This window comes from Sminthopsis crassicaudata, chromosome 3 (genome assembly GCF_048593235.1).
Source record: "Sminthopsis crassicaudata isolate SCR6 chromosome 3, ASM4859323v1, whole genome shotgun sequence".
Taxonomy (NCBI): domain Eukaryota; kingdom Metazoa; phylum Chordata; class Mammalia; order Dasyuromorphia; family Dasyuridae; genus Sminthopsis; species Sminthopsis crassicaudata.
The window spans coordinates 235,851,696-235,878,683 of record NC_133619.1 but is presented as its reverse complement, the minus strand read 5'-3'; the positions used below and the strand labels follow the sequence as shown (position 1 = coordinate 235,878,683).

Below are 26,988 nucleotides of genomic sequence, written 5' to 3'. Positions count from 1 at the left end.
TTATCTCTATCCCCTTCAATATGCTAATGCCGTCTATTTCACCTTCCATCTAATCAATATGTTTTGTTTTGGTATTACCCAATTCTTTACATTTTGTTTAGCTAATTTGAAGATGAGCTCCTTAGGGGGAGAGACTTTTTTCCTTTCTTTCTATCCTCAGGACTAAGCACAGTGACTAACACATAATTAAGCATTTAATAAATGCTTTTTGATCAATTGACTATAGTCCTTTGGATTATCAATTTAAAAAAAAAATTGTTCACCACCCAAGATAGATTTAGTTCTACACAAAGATCATCGTTAGAGATATCAGCACTATTGGAAATTTGAAACTCTTGTGCATAATGTCTATTTCTCATTGGGACAAGCTCTAGCCAGAATCCCATAGAGCTGGCAATAGCTGCAGAGCCACAATATGTACTCTGTAACATATCAAGTAGTCAGACTTCCTTAGTTATGTTGGGAATAGAGGGTATTTAACATCAAGAAACTCATATAAATCGAATTTTCTTTCTATGCTTTATAAGAGTCAGTGTGGATAGTGAGCTAACCTTGAAATTAATAAGAACCTGGGTTCAAGTTTCACTTCTGATAAATGTGCTTTTGTGATCCTAAGAAGTTCAGGGAAGTTAACAAAGATCCACGATTATAACTTGAAGAAAAGGTACAGAGAGGTATTTTCTACACCTAGGGTTTTCCCATACCAATGAAATTCCATGTCCAATCATATCACTTCTTTGATAAAGAGATTGAAAAAATATAAGCAATCTAACAAGGAATACCTTAAAAAAATAAAGTTGGTATAAGTTCTGTCTAAACAACTAGCTTCTAGGTTATGCATTTAGTAATCTTTAACTATTGTGCATAATGGTAACCATGAGGTACTACAAACAAATGCAATTTTGCACTATGAAATGCACTTTGAACATGGCACTGAGACTCTGAAGATTAAAAAAAAAAATGACAATTGTTCTCAAGGAATTTATTATCTAAATGTTAGCATGGAGGAGGAGAGAAGAAATCACAAAAAGCTATTATATGACAGAGAATGAGAAAAATCCAAAGAAGGCTTCAACATTCTCTAAGAAATTTGAGGAAGAAGATTATTTTTACATGAGTGATCAAATAATAGATTAAGTCAGGGAAATCTTCATGGAGAAAATTGTACCTGCATTTAATCACAACTAAAGGAGAAACTTAGAAAAATACTAAGAGAAGGAAATGTCCATTCTGTTCAAGGACCATGAAATGATAAATCCAGCCACATAACAAACACTCCTCAGTAATTTTCTAGTACAGCCCTTTCATTTTACAGCTAAGGAAACTATACCCAATGTGTAGGAAGCAATTTGCCGAAGTTCATATGAGAAGTATCAACGTCCAGATTTGGAAGGTCCTCTAACTTTAAAGCCATTGCAATGTATTATTTCTGCCTATGGACTGGAGTTGAACAAGATAGTCAGTCATAAGTGATCTGAATTCTTAATGACCAGAAGGAAAATGCACATCAGTGAAACCTGGGAGTTATCTGAGTGCACATTAGAGTAGTGTAAATAAAGGTACTGTAATGGGAGAGGGAGGGATAAACATAAGATAGAGAAAATAATCCATTCTGTTTTAAGTATAGAGTACTTGAAAAAAAAAGTAGTATGACATAAGGATGAAAAGATAGGTTGACATTAACTAAATGTGCAGGTGGACACTATCAGTTTGCTTTCCCTAGCAACGATGTTTTCCATCAAATCTGACATTTAAGACTTTGTTATTATTTAGTCATGCTTGATTTTTCCTGATCCCGTGGACTTCTCTGTAGGGTTTTTTTTGGCAAAGATCCTGGGCTGGTTTGTCATTTTCTTCTCCAATATTTCCCCATTTTAATAGTGATTAAGTGACTTAACCTAGAGTCACATAGCTAACGATTTGAACTCAGATCTTTCAGACTCCCAGACTGTCAACTATTTACCAAAACAATTAGCTTTCCCTTCAGACTTTATAACCAATTATATTGTTTTCTTTCTGCGATATTTCCTGTTCTTTTCTTTGTTCTCTTGTACTGCCCAAATGAAAGCTAATATGGCCCACCTTGTGGTCTTTTTCCACTTACTGAAGAGCTGAAAAGACCCCTTTCATTGGTAATTGCTAGTCCTACCAATAAATTGAACATGTGAAAAAAAAAAGAAGGAAAGGTAAAAAGGTAAGTTGAAGTTTCTTCATTGAAGACCTTTAAAGATAAGATTATGAGTTTCTGATGTGTAAAATAAAGAGGAATAGAATGAAGTTGAAAGGTTCCACTGATAAAGTGAAACAGTTGGCAGTTCAATTCACAGAGCATAATGCTGAGAATCATGAAGACTTGAGTTCAAATCTGAATCATCCATTTTACTAGATGTTAAGTCTCAATCTCTATTTGCCTTATTTTTCTCAATTATAATGAGGGGAAAATAATAACAACTATCTTAAGAGAGTTGTTGAGGATAAAATGAGATGATATTTGTAAAAAGCACTTAGAATAGTGCCTAATACATAGTAGGTACTATATAAATGTTTATTCTTTCCCTCTGCAAAAGACACTTAGAGATCTAATGAGCATCATTACTCTAAGGTTTATCAGTTTGGGGATAATAAACTAAAGTGAATTTGAGGACCCATGGTATTTTGAAATTATTTTCAAGGATGATCTAACTAATCTTTTCCATCTCTGACGGAGATTGTGGTTATGCTAGTTGTGTTCAAAGGGGTGGGTCAAACTCAAGAAAACCTTTGTACTTTCAACAAACTGGAAAGCTATGACCCAAATATAAAAAATTTACTATTTGTTTCCAGTTTCTGTTTCTGACTCATTCTATTTGGACATTTATTACACTCTTCCAATTATGAGAAATAAAGACTGGCACCTAAGAAATAAGGACAGAGAAATAATGATTTTACTGAAGAAAAGAAGATGTTGATACTGGGGTAATTAGATGCCATAATTTATTTTGCTAACATTTTCTTTAGATTGGATAAAGATGCTGCTCTGAAGATTTTTCTCCCCAACTAACATTTGCTTTTCCCATTTTCCCTTTAAATAAATTAGTTAAATAGTCATGAAAAAGTCATTGATAATTTTCTTTCATCCATGAAAATGAAAAATATATGTGGAATAGATGTTGCCATCTGTTTCCTAGAAGACCATCTATTTCCTCTTAATTTGTTTCTCCTTCTTCAACCCTTCCTAGCTCTGGAATTGTTCATTTAGAATTTCAAGAGGAAGTCTTTTCTAATGTAAAATTTATGCAATGTAATGTAAAATCCATTCTCCTCTTCAATAGAGAGGCAGAGAGATGGATTGGGATCAACTGGACTAGTACCAATATTTATTATGAAATATTAATTCTAGAAGGGAATTTTAAAATTATATAGTAGAATTTTCATTAAAAATAAATTGGAATCCAGGAAGTTAAGTGACTTGTCCAAAGTCATAAACTTAATAGAGGTAGAACTAATCTCCTGATTCGTATTTCAGGGGTCATTCTAATGAAATAAATTGTCTCTCCCAGGCAATACTAAAGTTAGGATATAAAATGGTCATTTTTCCTTGAATCTCTCCTTAACTTGGCAAATCCTCTTTTGAGTGCTATTTACTGAAACAAAGATACTCAGATTTCCACAGAGAGTCATTACTTTAAGCTTTATCAATTGTAGAATTATAAACTAGGATTATATCAGCATTTTGAAACTATTTTCAAGGATGAGCTAAGTAATCTTTTCCATCTCTGTCAGAGACTATGATTATGCTGATTGTGTTCAAGTAGCATTCCAAACTCAAGAAAACTTTTGTACTTTGTACTGTACACTAAGTTCTTTTACCTAGAAGACAATGTAAACTATATTAAAAAAAATTATGAATCGACAATCTCTTTGTCAATGTTAATACTAAGGAACCTTGGCTGTGTTTTGGCATACTTAGAAAGTTTGGAGACTGTGTTGATGTCTGGGTCATAAAGGAAATTGTTTCAGTAAAGAAAGAGAAAACTTCATTTAGTCCTAGTAGTCAGAAGTAATCAGTAAATGTGAGTATAAAACTCTAAAATGCTGGAGAAAAATGCCTAATTGTCTAAATTGTGGAAAGCAAATACTTAACGAATATCATTTTTTCCTATCTAACAGCCATATTTATAAAAAAAAATTCTGTAAAACTGAAGAATAAATTATAATTTCAGGGAGATGAGATTTCTTAGAAAAACAAAAATTAAAAATAGTAATCTCAGGGGGATAAGAATTCTTTAACTATTGAATCTTTTGACATCTGAATCTTTAGGTCTTGGCCAATTTTGTACACAAACACTGACATGAGTTTAGTGACTAAATTTGAAGTCAGGTTTCCGATGTGGTTTAAGTCTTAATTTTATACTTGGGTGAAATGACTTGGATAATAGAGCATAGTGCATTTTGAAATTCAGTGAGAGAATGATATTTTCCCCTTTTAATTAGAATTTTCTTTTCAATTGGGGCCTTTGGGATTGTTATTTATGTTATTTTTTTCTCCTGTCTCTCTCTATATTTTTTAACCAAGGATACTAGAATCCAGCTTATTTTCCATAAGAAGAGCTTTGCCTACACCCTTAGGTCTTAGACCAACTCCCCTGATGACAACGAGGGATAAAATTTCCACCATTAACCAAAACCATATGCTGAGGTCAGGATGACATCAGTGTAGTTCTCATAGAATAATGAGAATTTGGGAGCTCTGGAGAGGAAAAGAACTCAATTCAGTGACATATTTAGTACTATATTTTATACCATGCAGCATATATAGTACAAAAGAAAATCTCTAAGACATTGATTTCAAATTTCTTTTCCTGTCCACATGGGAGAAAAGATACCAATTGGCCAAAGTGGGAAAAGCAATTTTCTTTATCAAAATATACACTGGTTTCTCCTTGCCATATTTCTGAGCTAGAAGAATTCTCAAGTAAGTGCATAGTCCTAGTTCTTTATTTTACAGATACAGAAAATGACACGCAGGGAGATTAAATTTTTTACCAAACTTAATAGCAAAATTGAAAGTAGAATCCACATTCCTCTCTCTGATACTGGTATTTTGCTTTGTTTTGTTTTTCACAACAAAATGCATTGGCATAGAGAGGCAGCAAGATGGTGCAGTAAATAGAGCAATAAACTTAGTTAAGAAGACCTGAGTCAAAACCCTGGCACTTAGATTTGTCAGTTATTTAACCTCTTTCAGACTCAGCTTACTCACATGCCTCCAAACTCACTTATTTCTCCTAGTCTTATACATTAAGATCAAACAGTTTAACTCTGTAAAATACTTGAAATCAGTTATCATGTGCTCTCTGATTCTTCTTTTCTCCTGAATATTCTCATTTCTTTCAAATACTTTTCATATATCATAAACTTAGGGAGACTCAAAATTCTAGGTCTCCTTAATATATCCTCATATATCCTTATATCAATGTTCTTCCTAAATGTGGTATTCAGAGCAACTTTAGGACTGTGATCAGTTATGAACATTGCAGTTTAGAAAGGGCATAACTAGCTGGAATGCAGCCCAAGAAAGTCAGTCAGGATGTCAAGGAATTTTGAGTTCATGCTATATGAGAATAATTCAAAAGAACTGGTTAATGATTGTGTACTAAAAAAGACTCAAAAGGACATGTGATAATTGTGTTCAGGTAATTAAAAGGCTTTCATTTTAAAGAGGGATTTGAAATTTTAATTGGCTACAAAGGGCTAAACTCTTATAACAATAGGAAACTTTAGGCATGACATAGGGAAAAGAATTTTTAGAAGGAAGAATGGATTGCCCAGTGACTAGTGGGTTCCTCTTAATTTGAAGTCTTACAGCAGAACCTAGATGACTATTTGTGAAGTATAGTATAGTAGGAATTCCTACTTGGGTATGAGATGGGTTCTATGGGTCCTAAAATCTAATCCAATTCTAGAATTCTGTGAGATTATTGAGTGTTCCTCAGCTTTCTTCTTCTACTTCCCAAAATCACATGCATTTGGTATAAGCAAACTTATTTTATATTATTCTAAGGAGCTATTGGGACAATTAGACATTCCATATTGAGAAAAATTAATTTGAATTCCTATCTTGAATCATACACTATAGTAAATTTCATCTGAATCAAAAAAGCTAAATATATATTCAAATGCTGAAATGGATCCATTTTTTTTTTTTTTTTTTTTTTTTTTTTTGTATATCAGAATGTTTTCTCTAGTGTCTTAAACTGTAATACACCTACGTCTGGTTTTATCAAACTCTTATTCATCTCTCTTCTCTCTCTTATAAATTTTTCCAGTATTGAAAACTGTCTTCACTTATTACCAACATCACATTGATACAAGGGAAGCACTCAGTCTGTCCATCTGCCATCCTTTGCCATCAACATATGACCAGCCCATCTTCTTTTCATATCTTTCATTCCCCTTATGGGAACTTAAATTAAGAACTAGAAGTACCTCCCAGGCATTCTCTTGAGCAATCTCTTAGTCTAATGTTCTCATTTTATACAATATTGACTTATTATGCAAGGTAACACAAGATAAAAGAATCAGAGTCTCTGCTTTGCACTATTTTTTACTTTATTCTTTTTCCCCCCTTTCATTCACCCCCACCTCCTCTAAGCAGACTATATTTAAGCACAGACATGTATATATAATATATATATATGTGTGTGTGTGTGTGTGTGTGTGTGTGTGTGTCTGTGTGTGTGTCTGTGTATACACATATATGTATACATTTATTATATTTAAACATTTATAAATATATATGTATATAAATATATACATCCACACACATACACATACCTACACTAAGTATCAGATTTGTACAAAACTTATCAGCAGCCACAATAAAATAGTGCAGGACCTGGAATTATATATACCAAAATTCAAAAAACTAGGCTTGTAGCCAAAAATATCATATTCAGCAAACTTATCCATTATGTTGAATGAAAAAAAAATTGGAAATTGACCAAACTTGCAGATTTTCTTTCAACCACACCTGATTCAATAGAAAATGTAACATATAAAAGCCAGAATCAAAGATCAATTTCAAGGAACTTAACATAGACAAATTGTTTATGTTTTTTACATAGAAATGCATATCCTATGTTTAAGATTGAGATCAACAATGGATAGCTCAAAAGAAAGATTGGGACAGAGCTGAGTATGATCTGCCTCTAAAAATCAAAACCACCTAGGAAAAGATAAAAATAGTAATTATGTTATAAAAATGAAGTGCAAAGGAAAAATAGACACAAAGGCATTAGAGGGGGGAGGAGGGATCAGAGTTCTGAAAATCTACTCACTTCAGGAATGGGTAAATAGGCAACAATATATATATCAACCAAAACCTATAAAGAAATAAGAAGGGAGGGATGGACAGAGGGGGAAACATAGCATGAGGAAAAAAGACATGTGAGTGATCCATGAATGGGGGAAGATTAAGTAATAGCAAGACAAGTTAAGGAGTAAAATTAAAGCAAACAGTGGGGATAGGAAAGAAATTTGTGTGTATATGTGGGGGAGGAAGCAGAGGAATGTGTGTGTGTATGTGTGTGTATGTATATATCTATATATGTATACATAAATATTCTTCCTTAACTATAGCCTCCTTAGGGGAGGTGGAGGGGATAAAAGAGGAGAAAAAGAATAAAGTAAAAAACTGTGCACATTAGAGAACAAAAGAACAACCTACAAAGAAGTAAAGAAAAGATAGACACCTAGGAATATAATTTCTTCTATTAATATATACCCTTTCTTGAACTGGTAATTTTATTCTATATTTTGAATCTTCCCTAATGTTCTGTTGGGCATATAACAATGTTCTATTTTGTTTTGTTTACTTTTGTTTTGTTTCTTTTTATATTGTTTTTTAATAATATAAATATTTTTTAAAAGAGACCTAAGAAAAGGTTATCTTCCTTTAGTGTTCAAGGGATAACCTAAGAAGCATGGGATTTCCTAACTATCATTGCTTCGATCTTCCACAGCAATATGTTCTCCCAATATACCAATTGCCAATTATAATTATCATCTCCCTTGTCTTGTTGATTGAAACAGTGATTAGCACTATACCATCAATGAACATCAATTAATTTTTAAAAAGGAAAATTTACTAAAAAGATAGCAAAAACAGCAGTACAAATATATCCCCCATACCCTCTCCTATTACCTCATTATATAGGGAGAGTAGTTTTAGATTTAAAGTGGATGCTTTCATGCATTTACCCACCAATTTCATTTATGAAAGCAGTATAAGTACTGAGTGGGTCACTCCTTTGTTTCAGCAGTAACATTATGTCTCTTGTGTTGATCATTTTATGTGCCATATCAAATCAGTCATTAGTGCTTCATCAAGTCTGATTGCTGGTCAATTCTGGTATAGATTCTGGTTTCTGAACCTATTCAAGATCACTGATGTCTCCCTATGCTTGGTTACTGGCAAATTCTAAAGTGAACATCCAATCTATTGAAGCTCATGAGGTCACAGCAGTATCTAATGCTCTTTCACCTGAGAACAGGAAAGAATATACACAACAGAAGTAAAAACAGTAGCAGAGCCTTGCACTCATAGGTCGTTGATAATGAAGTGAGAGAAAACCTTATTCAGTAAGAGTTCTATTGCATTTTTCTCTTCCTTACTTTCTCACATCCAAGGAAGAGAGAGAGATATTTTGCCTGAGTAGTGCCATTTTGATAAAGTTCTGGCTCAGCAGTCAAATAAAAGTATTTTTCTTCATTGGGGTAAATGGAATTATCCATTGCTGTTCAATGGGATTTGACTTTTTGCAATATTCTTTTCTTTTTGATAAAAATTTTTATTTGGGTTTTGATTCTAACCAAATTTTCTTCTTTCTCCTTCTTTCCTCTCATCTCCCCATGTTAGTTGTTTTGTCTAGTAGCCAAAGACAGATTAAAAAAGCACAAGAGGTGAAAGGTATGAACTAGCAGATGGGATAGGAGGATGATTTTTCCCTTCATGGCTGTGAGGATGAGGAGGAAAGTGAAAGTGCTGTAAATTGGACAATGTTCCTTACTAACACCATAGCTCATTACTACCTATACCTACTAGCTCATTCCTGATAAGTGACTTAGATCCAGATTTATCCTTTGCTCTTGATCTAATTCCCACTGTTATTTCTCTTCTACTGGCTGTCACTATGATGCCTGATTGAATGATCTTGAGTGAATCTCAAGAGCTATATCATCTTGATCCTGAATCAGCTTAGCATGGCAATCTCTACCCGCCTCATAATTGCTCTATTACTTTTCTTCTCACATGAAAGATATGGAAAACTTCTTCATTCACCTTTAGGGATCTGTTTAGGGACTTTTCAGTGAGGAGACTCTCTCTACCCTTCATTACTATGTCTCAGTTGCCTTCTCATCCTGAGAATTTCCTCAATATGGTTTTCTTACCCTAGAGAATATCTCTCTTCCCTTTTCTCATTTCTTTGTAGTATCTCCATATTGAGGAAGAGGAATGTCTCTACTCCTAGGATCTCCTTCTCTCATTGATGAGCTCCTCTTGGAACCCTCATTTTCAGAACGGTTAATAGGCCATCCAGCCATCATTTCTTTCCCAGCTTGTTTTTTTTTTTTCTGCTCTTTGTCACATTTTTCCATACCATTCATACTTTTTAGCTCAATTTTATTAGAATGTAAACTCCATGAGAACAAAATCATCCTTTCTTTTTGCTTTTATTTTTATCTCCATTGCTGACATATAGTAAGTACTGAATAAAAGCTTGTAGATTGACTATAAGTAAAATTAATAAATTCTGTTCTATTCTGAATTAATAGTCTTAAGTATTGCATGGGGCATTGAGAGGTTAACAAGGGTCACACAGTTAGAACTTGTTGGGGAAACTTGATAGTGAATGGAGAACTAGCTCCTTTCCAAAGCTAGATCTCTACCCATTATCAAAAGATCAATTATCTAGACAGAGTTAAAAGCCCAGCACCATCTCTGAGTAATTTGCATAGAATTTGGCAGATCTAAAGACAGTTTTACCAGTGCCTTTTATATTGATGCTTTATTTCTTTTTTCCAGCAAAAGTTGTCATATCTTGTTGTGCATATTTTAGTGAATGCATGTATTTTCCATTCTGTAATGTTATTAATTGTTTTGAATACTTATAAGTCAAGGGAAGAAAAGCAGATCTAGTTTTGTGGGAGTTGATTATAAGACTAAATTGCACCAATTTGTTAATATATGAAAGAAAGAAATATAGCTTTCATGTTTTTAAGTATATTTACAATAACAGAAAAAGGAAAAATAAACAGGCAAATCCCTGAGTTTTAGTAACTTCTTAAATGAAAGAAAAGAAAATTCAATCTTCAAATGAAGTATCCTCTCTATTCAAAATTTCCTGGCATTGCTTCATTATCCTCAGACACCCTGTCTCCAGATACACATCCAATAGTCAGCCTCTGAAGTGTTGATTCAATGCACTTCCTTCTTTTGCATTTTCAATCACTCAGCTTTTACCACTATCTCTAAGAAAATCCTTAGTGGCTCCTCTCCATACCTATCAACCTTCCCAAAGAACTTTCTGTCTGATATAATACTGTTTAGAAGGCCTGTGTAAGTTTTTTACTGCCAATTCACTTTTACTCCAACTGAATCTTAAACTCCTTAAATTGTTTCAAAGTGATAAATAGGGTTTAATAAAAATAAGGGTTCCTGGTTACTGAAATGTGTCCCTGTGACTGTATGTTGTATTTAAAAGCCATGCTTCTGAACAATCCTCTGCTTAATCAGAGGAAAACCAACCAGATCTCATACACCTATTCTAGTAAAATCTGAAAACCTCATTCGGCCATTTGATGACTAAATTCAATGAGAAATTATAATAAGTCCCTCCATCTGCCCCAGAATTGAACAAAAATTCAGTCAGAAGCCTAGGGGGCTAGCTAGTATTGGTATATGTAGATTAGTTGGCAGCCTCCAGCTCTCTCACAGAAGCACCAGATATATGTAGAGCTCAACATCAAGAATCAAGAGTAGAAGATCCCCACAAAAAATCCTCAGTACTCAGAAATCCCCCAAAATTCCTGGAGGTTTTAGAAGCCCATAGTAGGGATCTTAGAAACCATTAAGATCAGCATCAATTAGTTTTGCACAGCACCATAAAACAGAAAAAACCCAGGTGCCCAGAGACTATGATGTTCTTAAACTCGTCTTCCTTTTTTTTCTTTTCCCCCAATTGTATTGATGTGTTTTGTTTTTTACATTACACATATTTACACATTACTTCCATTTTGTGAAATCTCTTCTAACAAAGTAAAGCAATTAAATAAAATTAATAATGCAGTGATCTCATGCTAAAGCTCATGCAACATTTCATATGTGTAGCATTTCACTATCTCTATTTTAATCAACAGAAGTTTATTTTCTCTCCTACCTCATTAAAAATAAAGAAAAAATTTCTTGTATTAAATATGAAGTTAAAACAAATTCCCCTAAATTCCCTCCTGAACACACACATACACACACATACACACACACACACACACAGACAGACATATGTATGTGTTCATGTCTTATTCCACACTCCATCACCTTACTTCTCTCATTTATTTTTGTTAGGTTTATCTGGGAATGCCCTCCCATTATTATATTCTTATTGTCTATTTATCTTTGTAATTCATTATTTTTTTCTTTTTAAATATTTATAAATTGTGCCATTGGGTTCATATATATTAAGTATTTAAATTCATTTTATGTTAAATATTTAATATATTAGGTATTTAAATAAAGTTATTTTGGTCTTCTTTGAGCATGAAGACAATAATCAACTAACTAATTGGGGTGTAGTGTGTTCAGGGAAGACTGGTATTTCCAGTGTGAGAGCTGTCAAGTCCTTTTTCCTTTGATTTCCACCTGATTCCCCTGTTACCTGTGGCTCCAAGAAGCTATAGCGTCCATAGTGAGTACTCCCGACAACCTGTTTCAGCAGATGGTCTAAATCAAATTAAGGATAACCAAGGAGTTTCAAACCCATTGGTGACTTGAAGGGAGGCACCTCCCTAAGTATGTAAATATTTTCCCTGGTACAATGAGAAGATGAGAACAATTTGTTCTAAAGGCCAGGAAGGCAGATGAAATAGATAGTATGGAGTGCTCAGAGTTTTATTAGATGTGGAAGATAACAAGATCATCCACTGCATCTTGAGCCATTACTATGTTCTTGACACTGTCACTAAGTAGTAATGGTTCGGAAAGAGAGAGTAAGGCTGGTGATTTTGTGCAACTCTCTGTCATTTAATGGGCAAATCAAAAGATACCATCCATACGATTTTACTACTTTGACCTAACTCAAAGTTCTCTGGTGACAGTCAAGTGATGAAGCAGCAGATGTGGATACACTGGGGATGTAGTCCCAACCCTGCCACAAGTGACCCAGGACATAGGGTTGTCTTCTCTCTGAAATCAGCAATGGAATTTGGCAGTCCCCGGGTACCTGATCAGCAGTCCTTTTTTGAAAACTAAAGAGTGTGAGTTCTCCATAGAATAGTCTTTTTGACAAGTATACATTTAGCATTTGAACAATGTGGCTAGCCCAATGGAGTTTGAATGCTTGGCAGAACTGAGGACAATAATTTGACTCATGCATGAATTGGATTTAAGGTATACAAAGATGTACAAAGCCATCATCCTCAGATTTATCAAAATCCAGTGGCAAGACAGAAGGCAAGATGACTGGAGATAGTGAAGGATACAGTGGATGACCTTAGTGTCTTTGATGTCTAAGATGCTCTAAGTGCTTCACAGCATCCTCTTCAACTGCCTTCATGTCCAGTGGAATAAATCGTTCTCATCTATTTATTCTACTGGTAGAAGTCTTCACTTACTTTGGTAGACACTCCCTTAATTCACCAATAGGTTTGAGACCTATTTTATTTATTTATTTATTTATTTACTTACTTACTTATTTGATTTATTTATTATTAAATTATTTAATTTAGAACACTTGCTGAGATGGTTTATTGGGATATGGCCACTGCATATGCTATAGCTTTGTGGAGTCTTAGGTGAGAGCTGAGTATCAGATAATCACCAAAGGTTGATGAGCAGCCATGAAAAAGGTCTACGTCTTACACATACACACATGCACACACACATACAAATATAATATATATAATTATATGTATATATATATATATATATATATATTCATGTGCAAACATATATGAGAAATGAATAAATATTACTATTATTGTCTGACTACATGTGTAACCACTTTTTCAGTTTCATCCATACTTACATACATTAGTCACATTTAAGTCAGATAGATCTAGCTCTTTTGTGACTTGCTGATTTGCATTCCTTATATATAAATTAATGAATAATGTGAATGAATCTTATCTAAACCATAGTTTTGCTTTCCTAAATTTGAACATGTGAAAGGTCTGAATTGGATATCAGTATTTATATGTTCTGTGAATTTCCTTACTTTAATAGGGCTTTCTGGAGCTGAAATTCTAAACATGAAGGTGTTATTTAGGGATGCAATCCTCCCTCTCACCTCCTTGGTTAAACTGAGAATTCTCTAGGTCTGGTGCAAGATTGTTGGGATATAGGACAAAAAATATTTTCTTCACTAGAAGTGTCATTTTCTGAGCCAGAATCATGTTCAGACATTCTTTAACCAACATGTAGGTGGTCTTTTTACTCATAGTCTGCTGAACTGTGTCCACTTCCTTCCTGTACATCATATATTCAATTAAGTCTCCTCTGAGAGCAATAGATGATTGCCATGAATTTGTCTTTACAGGGTTTTCACTACTCTTTTGGGATGTTCTATAAACAGTCAAGTTGCCTTATCTTTCTACAACATGATGTAGAATCATTCCTCATTAATCCACTAACATCTGTATCCCTTAAAGACCTCAATTTCTCTATCTACTTGATAACAGCCTTGAAAATGTACAAGGGTATCATCTCACCATTTATTTCTATCAGAGCTCTGCTTTTTTTTTCAGCTGAAAGATATATTAGTTAATGAGAAGTTGCATCCTTTCCATTTGATACCTTACAACACAAGTCAATTGTTTAGCTAGCTGTGATCTCTTAAAAAACATACACAAGTGTGGTATATAGTCTGTAGGATTTGTCCTGATTGAGTAGTCTCAAGTATCATTAATGCCACATGATGATTCATTGAGAACAATCTTTCACTGTTCATAACATAATCAGTGAAGTGTGATTAAAAAGCTCAGAATAAAGATGTCCTTATGAAGGGTAAGGAGTAATCCTAGACTTCAGGATATCTACCATAGCTAGTGCCTTATTCCCAAAGCCTCTGCCTTGGTCATAATGGATACTAGTAGGGAATCTATTATATTATTAGGAATTCTTATCTCAAAGACACTTTAAGAGACAGAAAGTCTGTCTCATTTCTAGTTGAAAACATGTTCTTAAGTTCTTTTTCCAGAGACAAAGTCAATACAGATAAATCCCAAAGGTTTACCAATGCAATGATTATATTCTTTTTAAAAATTTTAATAGCTTTTTAATTTTCAAAATACATAATGATACTTTTCAACATTCACCTTTGTAAAACCTTGTGTTACAATTTTTTCTCCCTCCCTTCCCCTCACCCCCCTCCCCTAGGCAGCAAAAAATCCAATACAGGTTAAACATAGGTGGCTTTTCTAAATATGTTTCAATGATTTACATTTGAAATGATTTTATTCTTGAATTATGAAATACACATTTTCTTTGTATTCATATTGAGTAAAATTTTCACTTTTTAAATGATATCTGCTGTCATTTGAGGCTAATAAAATAGATTTCTTACTAAACTCTAAGGCTCTCTCATTACCTATTATCACCTAGTGTTCCCATGGCCATATGAAAAAAAACTTTTCCTGCTACCACGTTTGGGGTAAATTGTCAAAGAGTAAAGATCTTTTCTAGTAAGAGTCCCTCAAGTCCCATCCTTGCTTCATTGAATGTAATCATTTTTCATGGTTCCTTCATTAGTTATCTGATTGTACTACAAGTAATCCAGAGATAGCTGAGGAAGAAAAGAGTTGTTTAATTTTAAAAAGGGGTCATGTACACTGTGGACATGCTATCCAGTGAAAGTCTGAAGTTCTCAGCTGTTCTTATGTTAATTATGGTCCAGGTCTCAAAATATAACCTTCACTTTTCCCCTGGGGTACCACTATAGCTACAATGTTATGCTACCTTTGGGAAAGTGTATCTGTACCTCTATATTTTTCTTTCCTAGCTAGCAATCTATAATGACTTGGCAAATGATTATACTGCTAAATTTCTATCAAAATCAGCCAAAATCCTACTGGAAACAATTAACAGCTTTAGCAAAGTTGCAGGAAATAAAACAAACCCACACAAAATCATTAACATTTCTATATATTACTGACAAAGCCTATCAGCAAGAGATAAAAAGAGAAATTCCATTTAAAATAACTGTAGACTAAATAAAATATTTGGGTGTCTATCTGCCAAGCCAAACATAAGAACTAAATGAACACAATAACAATTTCTACCAAGAAGTAGGTAATTTATTAATGTTTGGGAATTTCCATTTCTAACTGTCCAATTCTCCATGATCCCCTTTTGGGCTATCTTGGCAAAGATACTGGAATTATTTGCCATTTCCTTTTCTAAGGCAAACAGGATTAAGTGACTTGCCCAGAATCACACTGTTAATAAGTGCCTAAGGCTGGATTTGAATTCAAAAAGATGAGTTTTCCTAATTTTAAGTCCAACCCTCTGTCCATTATACCACCTAGGTGCCCTTTGGCAATTATCAAAATATGTCAATCAATTGTTGTCACTTCATTATCTGCACTTTTCAATGATAAAATGTACTTAATACCAAGAATACCAAACTGTTTGGTGGGTCACTACTAATCTCAACATCACTAAGATCTCTGCTGATAAATGAAATCAGTTTCTAGTGGTCATCAGTCTTTTAGAACTGTTCTCCAGGTCTCCTCAAATTGATATCAATGTATAAGCCAAATGGCTTACTTGGTTTTCCATAGGATAAGAATTATACATATTTAAGACACCTGAACAAGTCTTCAATTTTTTTCCCTATTTATCCATTTACTAATCTTCAAAGAGTTTGATAAGTTTCAGCACAATTTGACCTTCCTTGTTCTTTTGGTTTTAGTTTTTTTTTTTTTTTTCAATCACATATATATTATATATAAGTATAGTTCTTAATGAATTTACAATTATATTATACAAATTCAGGGTGGGGGAGAATGGAAGATTCTATAGATATTAGTTTTCGGAGAGAGTTTCTTTTTCCTCTGGGTCTTTGTTTATGTTGCAATACTCTGTGACCCATACTAGAGGTTCTGTGAAACTTATACTAGACAATTGACAACTTACAACAAGTCTTCCTTGTCTCAACCCTGATCTTATTGCAAATGCATCTAGCTTTTTTTCCATTACCTATAATGCTTGTTGTAGGTTTTAGATAGATACTGTTTATTATTTTAAAGAAAGCTCCCTTTATTTATCCCCATGATCTTTAGTATTTTAACAGGAATGGGTGATATGTATTCTTTGTTATTCAGTCTAACAAGGCTCATCCTGGACTGTAAAAATTTTTTAGCAAATTTTTAATAAAATTATGGTTATAAATATGACCATACTTGCAGTTGACTGTCTAGAATGGCAGTGCATTTCACATTATTATACTTACCTTTTTTCCTCGATTGGGGGTCTTATGAGTCCACAGAGAAAATTATAGATCTATAAGGTATTAATGATAAATTCATATGTTGTTGTTGTTGTTGTTGTTTTTAATCCAGAGTGGTCTCATTCCTTAGTTTTATCTTCTTTTTTCTTAAGTCCTTGAAGTCTGAGTCCTTGGAAATTAGTCTATTACACACCTACTCTACTTTCTTTTTCTGGGCATCACTTGTGTGTTGCTCCATGTCATGGTTGACGTAAAATACATGGCTGCTTCCCTATGTCCTTCTAAATGATGTTCTTTTAACAAATAGCCATGGTCACTATTTCTGTGACCCTTTATATTTTCTGGTAGAACAGTTTTGTCTATAATTACACCAAGTTTTATGCAAGGGTTACAGTCATAATATACCTTCATTCATTTTAACTAATACTGACAAAATGATTAGAATACTAAACCTGTCCTCAAAAATTTTTTTTATCTGTGCATATCCTTTAACCCAGCAGTGTTTCTACTAGGCTTACATCCCAAAGAGATCTTAAAGGAAGAAAAGGGACCCACATGTGCAAATATGTCTGTGGTAGCCCTTTTTTGTAGCAATTAAAAACTGGAAACGAAGTGGATGTCCATCAATTGGAGAATGACTAAATAAATTATGGAATATGAATGTTATGGAATATTACTGTTCTGTAAGAAACGACCAACAGGATGATTTCAGAGAAGCCTGGAGAGACTACACAAACTGATGCTAAGTGAAATGAGCAGAACCAGGAAATCATTATACACGGCAACAAGATTATACAATAATCAATTCTGATCGATGTGGCTCTTCTCAACAATGAGATGATTCAAGTCAGTTCCAATGATCTTTTGATGAAGAGAGTCATCTAGTCCCAGAAAGTGGACTGTGGGAACTGAGTGTGGACCATAACATAGCATTTTCATTTCTTTTGGTGTTGTTTGCTTGAATTTCTTTTTTTTTTTCTTTTTTGATCTGATTTTTCTTGTGCATCATGATAATGATATAAATATGTATGCTTATATTGGATTTACATACATTTTTGTCATGTTTAACATATATTGAATTCTTGCCATCTAAGGGAGGAAGTGGAAGGGAGGAGAAAAATATAAAAAAGAAAAAGAAAAAATAATAAAAGATTTCTTATCTAATAGAAAAGCAAGATTGAAAATAATAATAATTTTTGATTTGTCAGTATAGGTGCTTCCTCCGTTGGCATATGTCACAACTTTGCCCTCTCTAGCCCAAACAATTCATCACTTAATGTCACAATAGCTAAACAAAAATCTGTCTACACTTAAATAGATTAATTCACAAATAAGAGAAACAATTCATCACTAGACCAATACTCATAGAATTCTAACATTTAAAGCTAGAAGCATAGATGTGACTATGTATCCCGTGTGCTGCTACATAACATATCCACTTACTTCCTCTGATAAGAAGGTAAGATTAATGGAAATGCCCACTGCATATTGTGCATATGACAAAAAGGGATCTTTTTGGATTATGTAGAACAATTCCTATATTCCAACTGGGAAGTACAGTGCAAACTGGAGCCAGAAAGACCTGAATTCAAATCCAGCCTCAAAAACTTAATCGAAATATGATGCTGAGCAAGTCATTTAACATTTTGTCTCAATTTCCTCATCTATAAAATGAGCAGGAAAAGGAAATTGGCCAATCCCAAATGGGGTTAAATGATTGAAATAACTGAACAATAACAGGAGTTCATTTTCTTAATTTTAAAGATGAGGATAATGGGACTATTATATTCAAAGAGAATGTAAATATATAAATAGAGAATAAATTCATAGAGAATGTAAATATTCATTTAAAAATAAATGCCAATATTTGAATTCAATCTTCTGATTGAATCTAGTATTCTTCCTATTTTATCATACTGGACATCAAAGCCCTTCCAATTTTAACAAAACAAGTCAGAAATAATACATTTCTCTAGTACATCCTCTAGAAACTCAGGATCACATTCATGCCAAATTGAGGACTTTCATAGAGAATAATATATTTACAGCAAGATAGATTTAAATCCTTCTAAAATACCAATAACTCTAATCCCAATTATATTATGTGCAACAGGTGATTCGTTATATTTCTGTTTGTTGTTGTTCAATCATTTTGCAGTCATGTCCAGCTCTTCATGACCTCCATGTGGGTTTTTTTTTGCCAAAGATCCTAGTGTAGTTTTCCAGGGTCACATAGCTAGGAAATGTTTGAAGTCAGATCTGAACTCAGGGTCATTAGTCTTCCTGACTTCCAGCCTGACGCTCTATTTACTGTGCCACCTGATACCATATTTTTGTTAAACACTTTAATTTCTTAACAGCACAAATAAGAAAGAGAGAAAAAGATGATGTCACAGGGTTTTTTTCTACTAAGAATAGGTATGAATATTTAAAGGATGACCATGTAGATGCATGGATTTTAAAAATACTTCCCCTATTTCCATTATCATGAGATTTTTGCTTTTCTCAGTAGTTTATATTATTGAGTTACTAGAAAGCTATTTCTTTTCTTGAAGTTTTTGACTGTATATAAGAAATGAGAATATAATCTTAAAATTTGATACTTGAATTAAAGCATCTTTCCCCATTAAGAATTCCTTTAGCCTCAGACACACCATCTCCATATATACATTCAACCTGGTGCTTTCAATATAATTAGTAGCATAGTTCCGTAGTTGGTTGAAGCCAGTGGAATGAATCCAGGAATGTGTTGAAGTGTAAAGATTATGTAAAATTATGTTCTTGGTTTTGCTGTCCATCTAGATCTTACATCTTTCTACAAGTTGTATCAGGTAAGTCTTGAGTTATCCATAATTGAAAAAAATGCAACTATATTTATAGTATCATGTCAGTGGTAGGCTTCTAGGTACTGTCTTCCCCCTTTAGATCTTTCTTTCTTTTTGAGTATTATTTAAAGTTCTAAGTAAAGAATAAAGTGTAAAAATCCTTTTAACTTAACTCCTGAGAGGGATACATTTTATGTTTTGATCACCTTATTTACACATTAGAATGAAGGACCCCAAACCAGGTCCTGTCCTCGTTTTTCATTTGTTTTACTTTTAAATGGAGAAAAGGAGAAAGAATCATGAAGTTTTTGTATGGCCAGGGGAAAGAGGAAAAGAGATGCTAGCTATTTACCCACTTACCTGTCCAAAAGGTAGCTGGGTTATCCCAGAAATAGATCATTGGTAGGAAGTCAGGAAGATCTGAACTGAGAAACTTAAAAGCTTTGTGGCTACTTATGGTTATTTAGAAAGTAATTTAGGACAAGTTACTTAAGCTCTGTCAGTCTTAGTTTCTTCAACCATAATGGGAAGAATAAGAGTATCTACTTCCCAGGGTTATTTTGAGGAACAGATGAAATAATATTTGTAAAGTGCTTAGCCATATAATATGCCTTTAATAAATGTCTATTCCTTTGTCCCTTAATACACAGACATTTTCCTACATGAATTCATAGAAGAAGAGGTTATAAAGCCCAAAGGAAGGGGTTTATGTCATCATGGGGTGGGTTGGGAAAAGAGACCCAATTATAATCATATATTGAACTAGGTCCTCAAAATTTGGTTTTTCCCATCCCATAACAACAATTACCCAGATGTTGAATCAGCCACTCACTTGCCTCTGTTCTGGCAAGTCAGATTATTATTAAAGAAAATATCGGGCTCCATATGTTCTCAGGAACCCTTCTTATCCCTATGTTGAGATAGTTTAGTTATATGGTAGGTCATGTTTAGCATCTGCCTTATAATTTGCCTGTGTGTTCCTAGTAGTATGGGAAAATTTTGAAAGGGAAATCACTGATTTATGCTTTGTTTTGTTTTGAGAAAGGCTATATAACACAATGACTACAACTCTGAAAATAATGGGGAAGTCCTGAGTTCAGATCCCATTTCTGATATTTATTAGCTGTGAATCACTTAGTTTCTGCATCTCAAGTTCCTCCTTTGTGAAACAAGGGAGATTGGATTATGTGGCTCTAAAGTTCCTTCAAGCTCTAAATCTATGATCCTATAATTATTTGGTAATAGCACAGGCCTGGAGAGCTATTCTGAGCTAGGCAGATTATAATAATTTATAAAACCTGGCCAAAACTATTATTGCCTAAGGGAATGGTGCTGAGACACAGGCTCTACTATTTATAGTAGGTACTGGACACTGGGATCCTTTCTCAAGCTGAACTGCCAAGCGTTTAAATTCTATTATAGAGAGTGTAATTCTGATGGTCTGGACATGTAGTTTGAATTCCAAAAGTACATACACTTGCCTAAAAGATTATTTTTAGGATGATTCACAGAAAGTAAGTGCTCACATGGAGGTTAGAAGAGATATAAGGAGGACCTCAAGGTCTGCCTGAAAAACTTTTGAATCAATTGTGAGACAAGGGAGACACTAGCACAGGACCACACGATTTGCCTACATCAAATGTTCTTTGCTCTAGGAGCAAATCAGTGTTGCAATAGCTAAAAAGCATCTTGATGGACAAATATAAAAACATTTACTACATGAAGAATGAGGATCATACCTAAGAAAGCCTTTCCATATAGAACTGTCATCAATAATCATGAACATTTAAACCTTTATGTGTATAACTATGGCTGGATCCATTAAAGGACATAGTTTAAGGAGAAACTGTAAGCTGACCAAAATAGATTTTCTGAGGAAAAAGATTTCTGTAACTATGCATGCCTATTTAGCTGTCAAACCTGATTACTACTATCCAAATGAACCAACTCTATTTTACAAAGACAATAAATTCCCTTATGGAGCTCCATGATAGATCTCTATACATTTTAGAAAGCTATTAAGGGTGAAGCAAATGGCTTTTCCTAATTTATTTCTAAACCAAGGAGCACGTACACATTTAAATATTATTTTATCAGACCATTTTAATGAAGATTACATGCATATCAAAAGCAGACAATGTCTAATTTACCATAGATTTTAATTGATTTCTTTTAAATTATTACATAATAATAATCAGATCTCACATACTATTTTGCTCCATTTTGGGAGATGAGAATAAGTAGATATAGTATGAATTATATAAATCATTTCTTGCATGAAAAAATATAAACCAGGAAAAGCATATACATATGCACATGTATATGTATATATACATATACATACATACATAGATGTGTGTATAAAAATTACCTATAAACTGCTGGTAGAGTTGCTGCTGAGTGTCTGAGGAAGTATCTGGGATCACTTAAGTCCAGCTGCTCTTTGGTTTTAGTTATCTAGGTGATTCAAGCATAAGAAAGGAATTTTGCCTGAATCATCATGATAATTAAAGCTGTGTAGACCTCTTTTAGTGTCATTTGACATTATGAGTTTTCATCCCTAACCTAAACTCTGTAGTTCCTATGTAAACTATACTGTTTCAGACCTATAAACATATAAAAATAACTGCAGGGCCATTCATCTGTGATGGAAAATTGCCTCTTGACTTAGCAGGCTTGAACAAGTGAAAGAACTTAACTTACTGCCTCCAAGTTAGCTGGTTTCCAGCCACCACTTTGGACCTCCCACTGCTTCATTTTATTTTGTATTTTATGGAAGGAGTCATTGGAATAGAATGCTGGGAGAGAATTAAAAAAAAAAAAAACTCCTGTTTTTTCTGTATAATGAGACTTCAGTCTCATGCATGGAGAAGATTCTTCTAAGTGAAAAAAATAACTAAGTGCAATATTTAGGCTGGGATTTTTATTCACAAAAAGATTTAGAACATTCAGAGCTAAAATTCCCAAAGTAGTCTTAACCTTGCCTTTTGGTTGGAGACTGCACAACAGATTTTTTCATTACATCATTGAATAACATATCCATGCAGTAATATTTAGAAAAATATGTATGTGTATATATATATATATATATATGAATATGGTTAAAGAAAAAGACACAGTTACATGCCTTAGTCATTACTTAAACAATCTCACTAGACAAGCAAAATGCCACCTAACAAACCAAGTGTATCTTTCCCCCCAAATACCACATTTTTTGCCATATAAAATAATCTTTTATAAAGTCCAAAAAGAGAATGAAATTTACAATACCATCAAGCAGTACCTAGGAGATCCTTGAATCTTAAAAAGTGAGCTCAAAATTTCCATTATCCTAAAACAACTGGAAAATAGGTGGGCCTTATGAACACTGAATATCCTGAAACAACTATTTCTTCTAGAATATTTCTGGTTCCAGTACTTTTGGGGAATATAATTGGTCTATTTAATTTTAGCACAATCTTTTAATTTCTACTCCTTTATGAAAGCTAAGAGAAGAAAGTGAATGTACAGGAAAAATTTCAAAAAATGTCCAACTAGCCCTAGCATGCTAACCACAGAATCCACAAGAGCAGAGATATGGAATACAAAATCTCTAGTCACACATGCATAAAAAGATGTGACTGTCCAGTACTGTGCCAGCTTTTCTACCTATTTCAGAACCTTTTTTTTTTTCTGACATAAGACTTTCAGCAGCACTTGATCATCTTTTAAACCAAACATTTAATCTTTTAATACCAGATTTACCTGCCTGAAATAAATTCATTTAGAGTCATATGTCATGGAAACTCTTGAAATTCTGGACTGATTGTTTTTCTGTGGCTTTTGGTCAACAAAAAAATCTACCATTTATCAATAAAATGAATGACTACAATGATTGGTTAAGATATCAGAAGGAACTTGTCTTAATCTTCAGTTTTCTTAACAGGTGGCTCTATATCTTATACAGTATAATAGAAGATAAGGCAAAGAGAACCAGATAGACCAGCAAGATTTATGTAGTTGTTTAATTTTATGCTGGGCCAAATACAGTAGAGACTAATAACTCCTAAAGGAAATTGAGCAGTGACACCAGAAATGATTGCTATGTTTGAATGAAAGGGGATGAAATTAATCTATCTTTTCTCCACTCTCTGATGTGACTAGACTACAATTTTATCCCTGATCCAAGGCTTTGGCAAAGGATTTGTTGATTCAAGGCTAGTACTTTTCTAGGTAAGTATGAATTTCTTCACCAATTTCAATCTTACAAAAGGTTTATTAAGCATTTTGCTATGTGCAAAACAGTCTGGAATGTGTTTAAGAAATGGCACATCTGACCCCCAATTTTTCCCTGCAACAAAAACCGTCTTTTTTAAGAGAAATATTCTTTCAGTGATGTTAGATGTCTATGAATCATGGAGTATCAAATTTCTCCGGAATTAAAAATGCAGGTTATCCAGAGGGCAAGGGAGAGATGAACAGTGAACATGAATAGGCTGAAACATACATCATCATCAATACACTACAAATGATTGGTGGTGCGAATGATATAAAAGAAAGAGATGACTGGAAAAGGAGGTGGATCAGCCATGTAATAAGAGCAAAAAGTAACATGGGCTGTGTGTTGCACTGGTATCCATGAGGATTCTTTAGCATGTTTTGTGAATCAGCTCTCTATGGAGAATATATGGGAGGATGTGGGCTGCAGTCAGCAGTATTTGAAGAAGCAAGTAATAAAGGGGAAAAAAAAGACATACAGGGAGGGAAGGAGGAAAAAAGCATTTATTAAGCCCCCATCTGCCAAGCAAGCTTACTAGGTATCAGTGCATAGAGCCCTGGGCTTGTAGTCAGAAAGACCTGAATTCAAACCTGGTCTGAGACACTTACTACCTGTGTGACTTAACCTCTGTTTGCCTTAATCCATTTGGAGAAAGAAATGGGAGGGGAAATCCATTTATCTTCTTCAAGATTGCTTGTGGACACTATAGTCCAGTGGTCCTCAAACTTTTTAAATAGGGGCCAGTTCACTGTCCCTCAGACTGTTGGAGGGCCGGACTATAGTAAAAACAAAAGCTCACACTCTGTCTCCGCCCCTCAGCCCATTTGCCATAACCTGGCAGGCCGCATAAATGTCCTCAGTGGGCTGCATCTGGTCCGTGGGCTGTAGTTTGAGAACCCCTAAGTATAGTCCATGGGATCATAAAGGGTCAAACACAACTGAATGAATGAACAACAACAACAATATTCTAAGAATTATGCTAAGAACTTTACAAATATATCTTATTTCATTCTCACAACAAACTTTGGAGACTGATGTTATTATTATCTCCATTATACAGTTAAGGAAACTGAGGCAGAAAAAGATTAAGTGACTTGCCCAGAACCAGATAGTTCCTAAACATTTAACTATGGATTTGAACTGAAATCTTCCTAACTCCAAGCACAGAACTATATCCACAATGTTAGTTAGTGATTGGTAGAAGGTGAATTAAATTTTTTTTAAAATCCTATAACCACAGACTTATCAAAGTATACTCTACTCAAAACACTGAATGATGACTCCTAAGTGAGCCCCAAATTACTTGATGGAAAATGGAAGAAAACCCTAAAAGAAGGTGAAAAAAAAAGAGAGTATTATATTGAGGACTGAAGGGAAAATAGAGATTTTACAGAAGAAAGAAAATAGGGAACTTGGCTAATACCACATCTAACTTTGTGCATAGGTAAAATTAGGCATGAGATTTTAGAGTTTTCACTTCTTCCTGCATAAAAATATCTTTCCCCTTGTCCATGTGGGTAAATATTTCTCACACCTCTGGGTATACATATTTAAAAACAAAGTTAAAGTTGACAATGTTTTCCATAAAAGAGGAAGAAAAAAGCACTTTAGGTCACAATTAATCCTCTTAGTCACTTAGTGAAATATATAAAGGATAAAAAAGAAAAAAATAATTTGTGTTTAGAAAGAAGAGTCAGAAGAATTCTAAGGAGTGACTATAATTCTTGATAGACTAGAAAAAGCAGGGATGAAAGTGAGTTATCAAAAGGGAAGAGCAGGATTCAAAAAGGAAGTGAAAGGAAATCAGATTGGATATTATTCTATATTAAAAATCACCTACTTCAAATAAAGCCAATGGAGTCAAGATTTAAAAAAAAGAAGCAGAAAAGTGGAAGGAAATTTATAGCCAAGGTTTCTAACAAAGTCCTCATTTATAAAATATATACAAAATACAAGTCTTTCCCCAATTGATAGTCAAAGGATTTGAACAATTTTCATATGAAGAAATTAAAACCCTTTCTAGTCATGTGAAATGGTGCTCTAAATCGCTATTGATTAGAGAAATGCAAATTAAGACAACTTTGCGGTTCCAGTTCAGACCTCTTAGATTAAGATGATAGGAAAATATAATGACAAATATAGGAGGGGATATGGAAAAACTGGGACACTATTATATTGTTGGTGGAGTTGTGAACTAATCCAACTATTCTGAAGAGCAATTTAAAACTACCGCCCAAAAGCTATCAGACTGTGGTATACCCATTGATCCAGCAGAGTGTATCTCAAAAAGATCATAAAGTAGGAAAAAGAACCTAAATGTGCAAAAAATGTTTGTAGTAATTCTTTTTGTAGTGACAAGAAACTGGAAATTGAGTAGCTGCCCATCAAGTGGGTAATGGCTAAATAAGTTGTGATATATAGATGCAATGGTATATTATTGTTCTATTAAAAAAAAAAAAAATGAAGAGCAGGCTAATTTCAGAAAAACCTGAAAAGACTGACATGAACTGATGCTGAGTGGTGAGCAGAACTAAGAGAACATTGTATACAGTAACAACAAGATTAAATGATAATTAGCTGTGATGGGCTTGGTTCTTTTCAACAATGTGATGATTTAAAGCAATTCCAATAGACTTGGAATAGATGCCATCCTCATTCAGAGACAGAACTATGGAAACTGAATGTAGATTGAAGCATAATGTTTTCACCTTTTTTGTTGTTATTGTTTGTTTGTTTTTTCTTTTAATTTTTCCTCTTTTGATCTGATTTTTCTTGCACAGCATAAGAAATATGGAAACATGTTTAAAAGAATTGCACATATTTAACCTACATCAGATTTGCTATCTTGGGGAGGAGAAAGGTAAGGAAAGGAGGGAGAAAAATTTGAATCACAAAGTTTTATAAAATTAAATGTTGAAAAGTATCTTTACATATATTTGAAAAAATTAAATAATGTTGGTAAAAATAAATAAAAATCACTTGTTCTTCCATATAGTACATTTCTCATTCCATATCCTTCAGAATTGTTATATTTTCAAATATCATCTTAAATTGTGGGTTTTATTCTAGTACTGATATTTTTATTGTTCAGTTATTTCAGTCATGTCAAACTTTTTGCAACCTCATTTCTGTCTTTCTTGGCAAATATACTAGAATGGTTGGTCATTTTCTTCCCCAGCTCATTTTACAGGTGAGAAAACTG

The 26,988-nt window shown here is 33.7% G+C and overlaps 1 long non-coding RNA gene across 1 annotated transcript in view; it reads right to left on the bottom strand.

Moving 5' to 3' along the window:
• Positions 1-21,941, bottom strand: part of LOC141560053 (uncharacterized) — a 51,643-nt gene extending 29,702 nt beyond the window's left edge. Inside the window, exon 1 of the long non-coding RNA XR_012487620.1 lies at positions 21,900-21,941. This is a non-coding gene — a long non-coding RNA (uncharacterized LOC141560053). The remainder of the gene's footprint in view (positions 1-21,899) is intronic.
• Between the last annotated feature and the right edge of the window lie 5,047 nt (positions 21,942-26,988).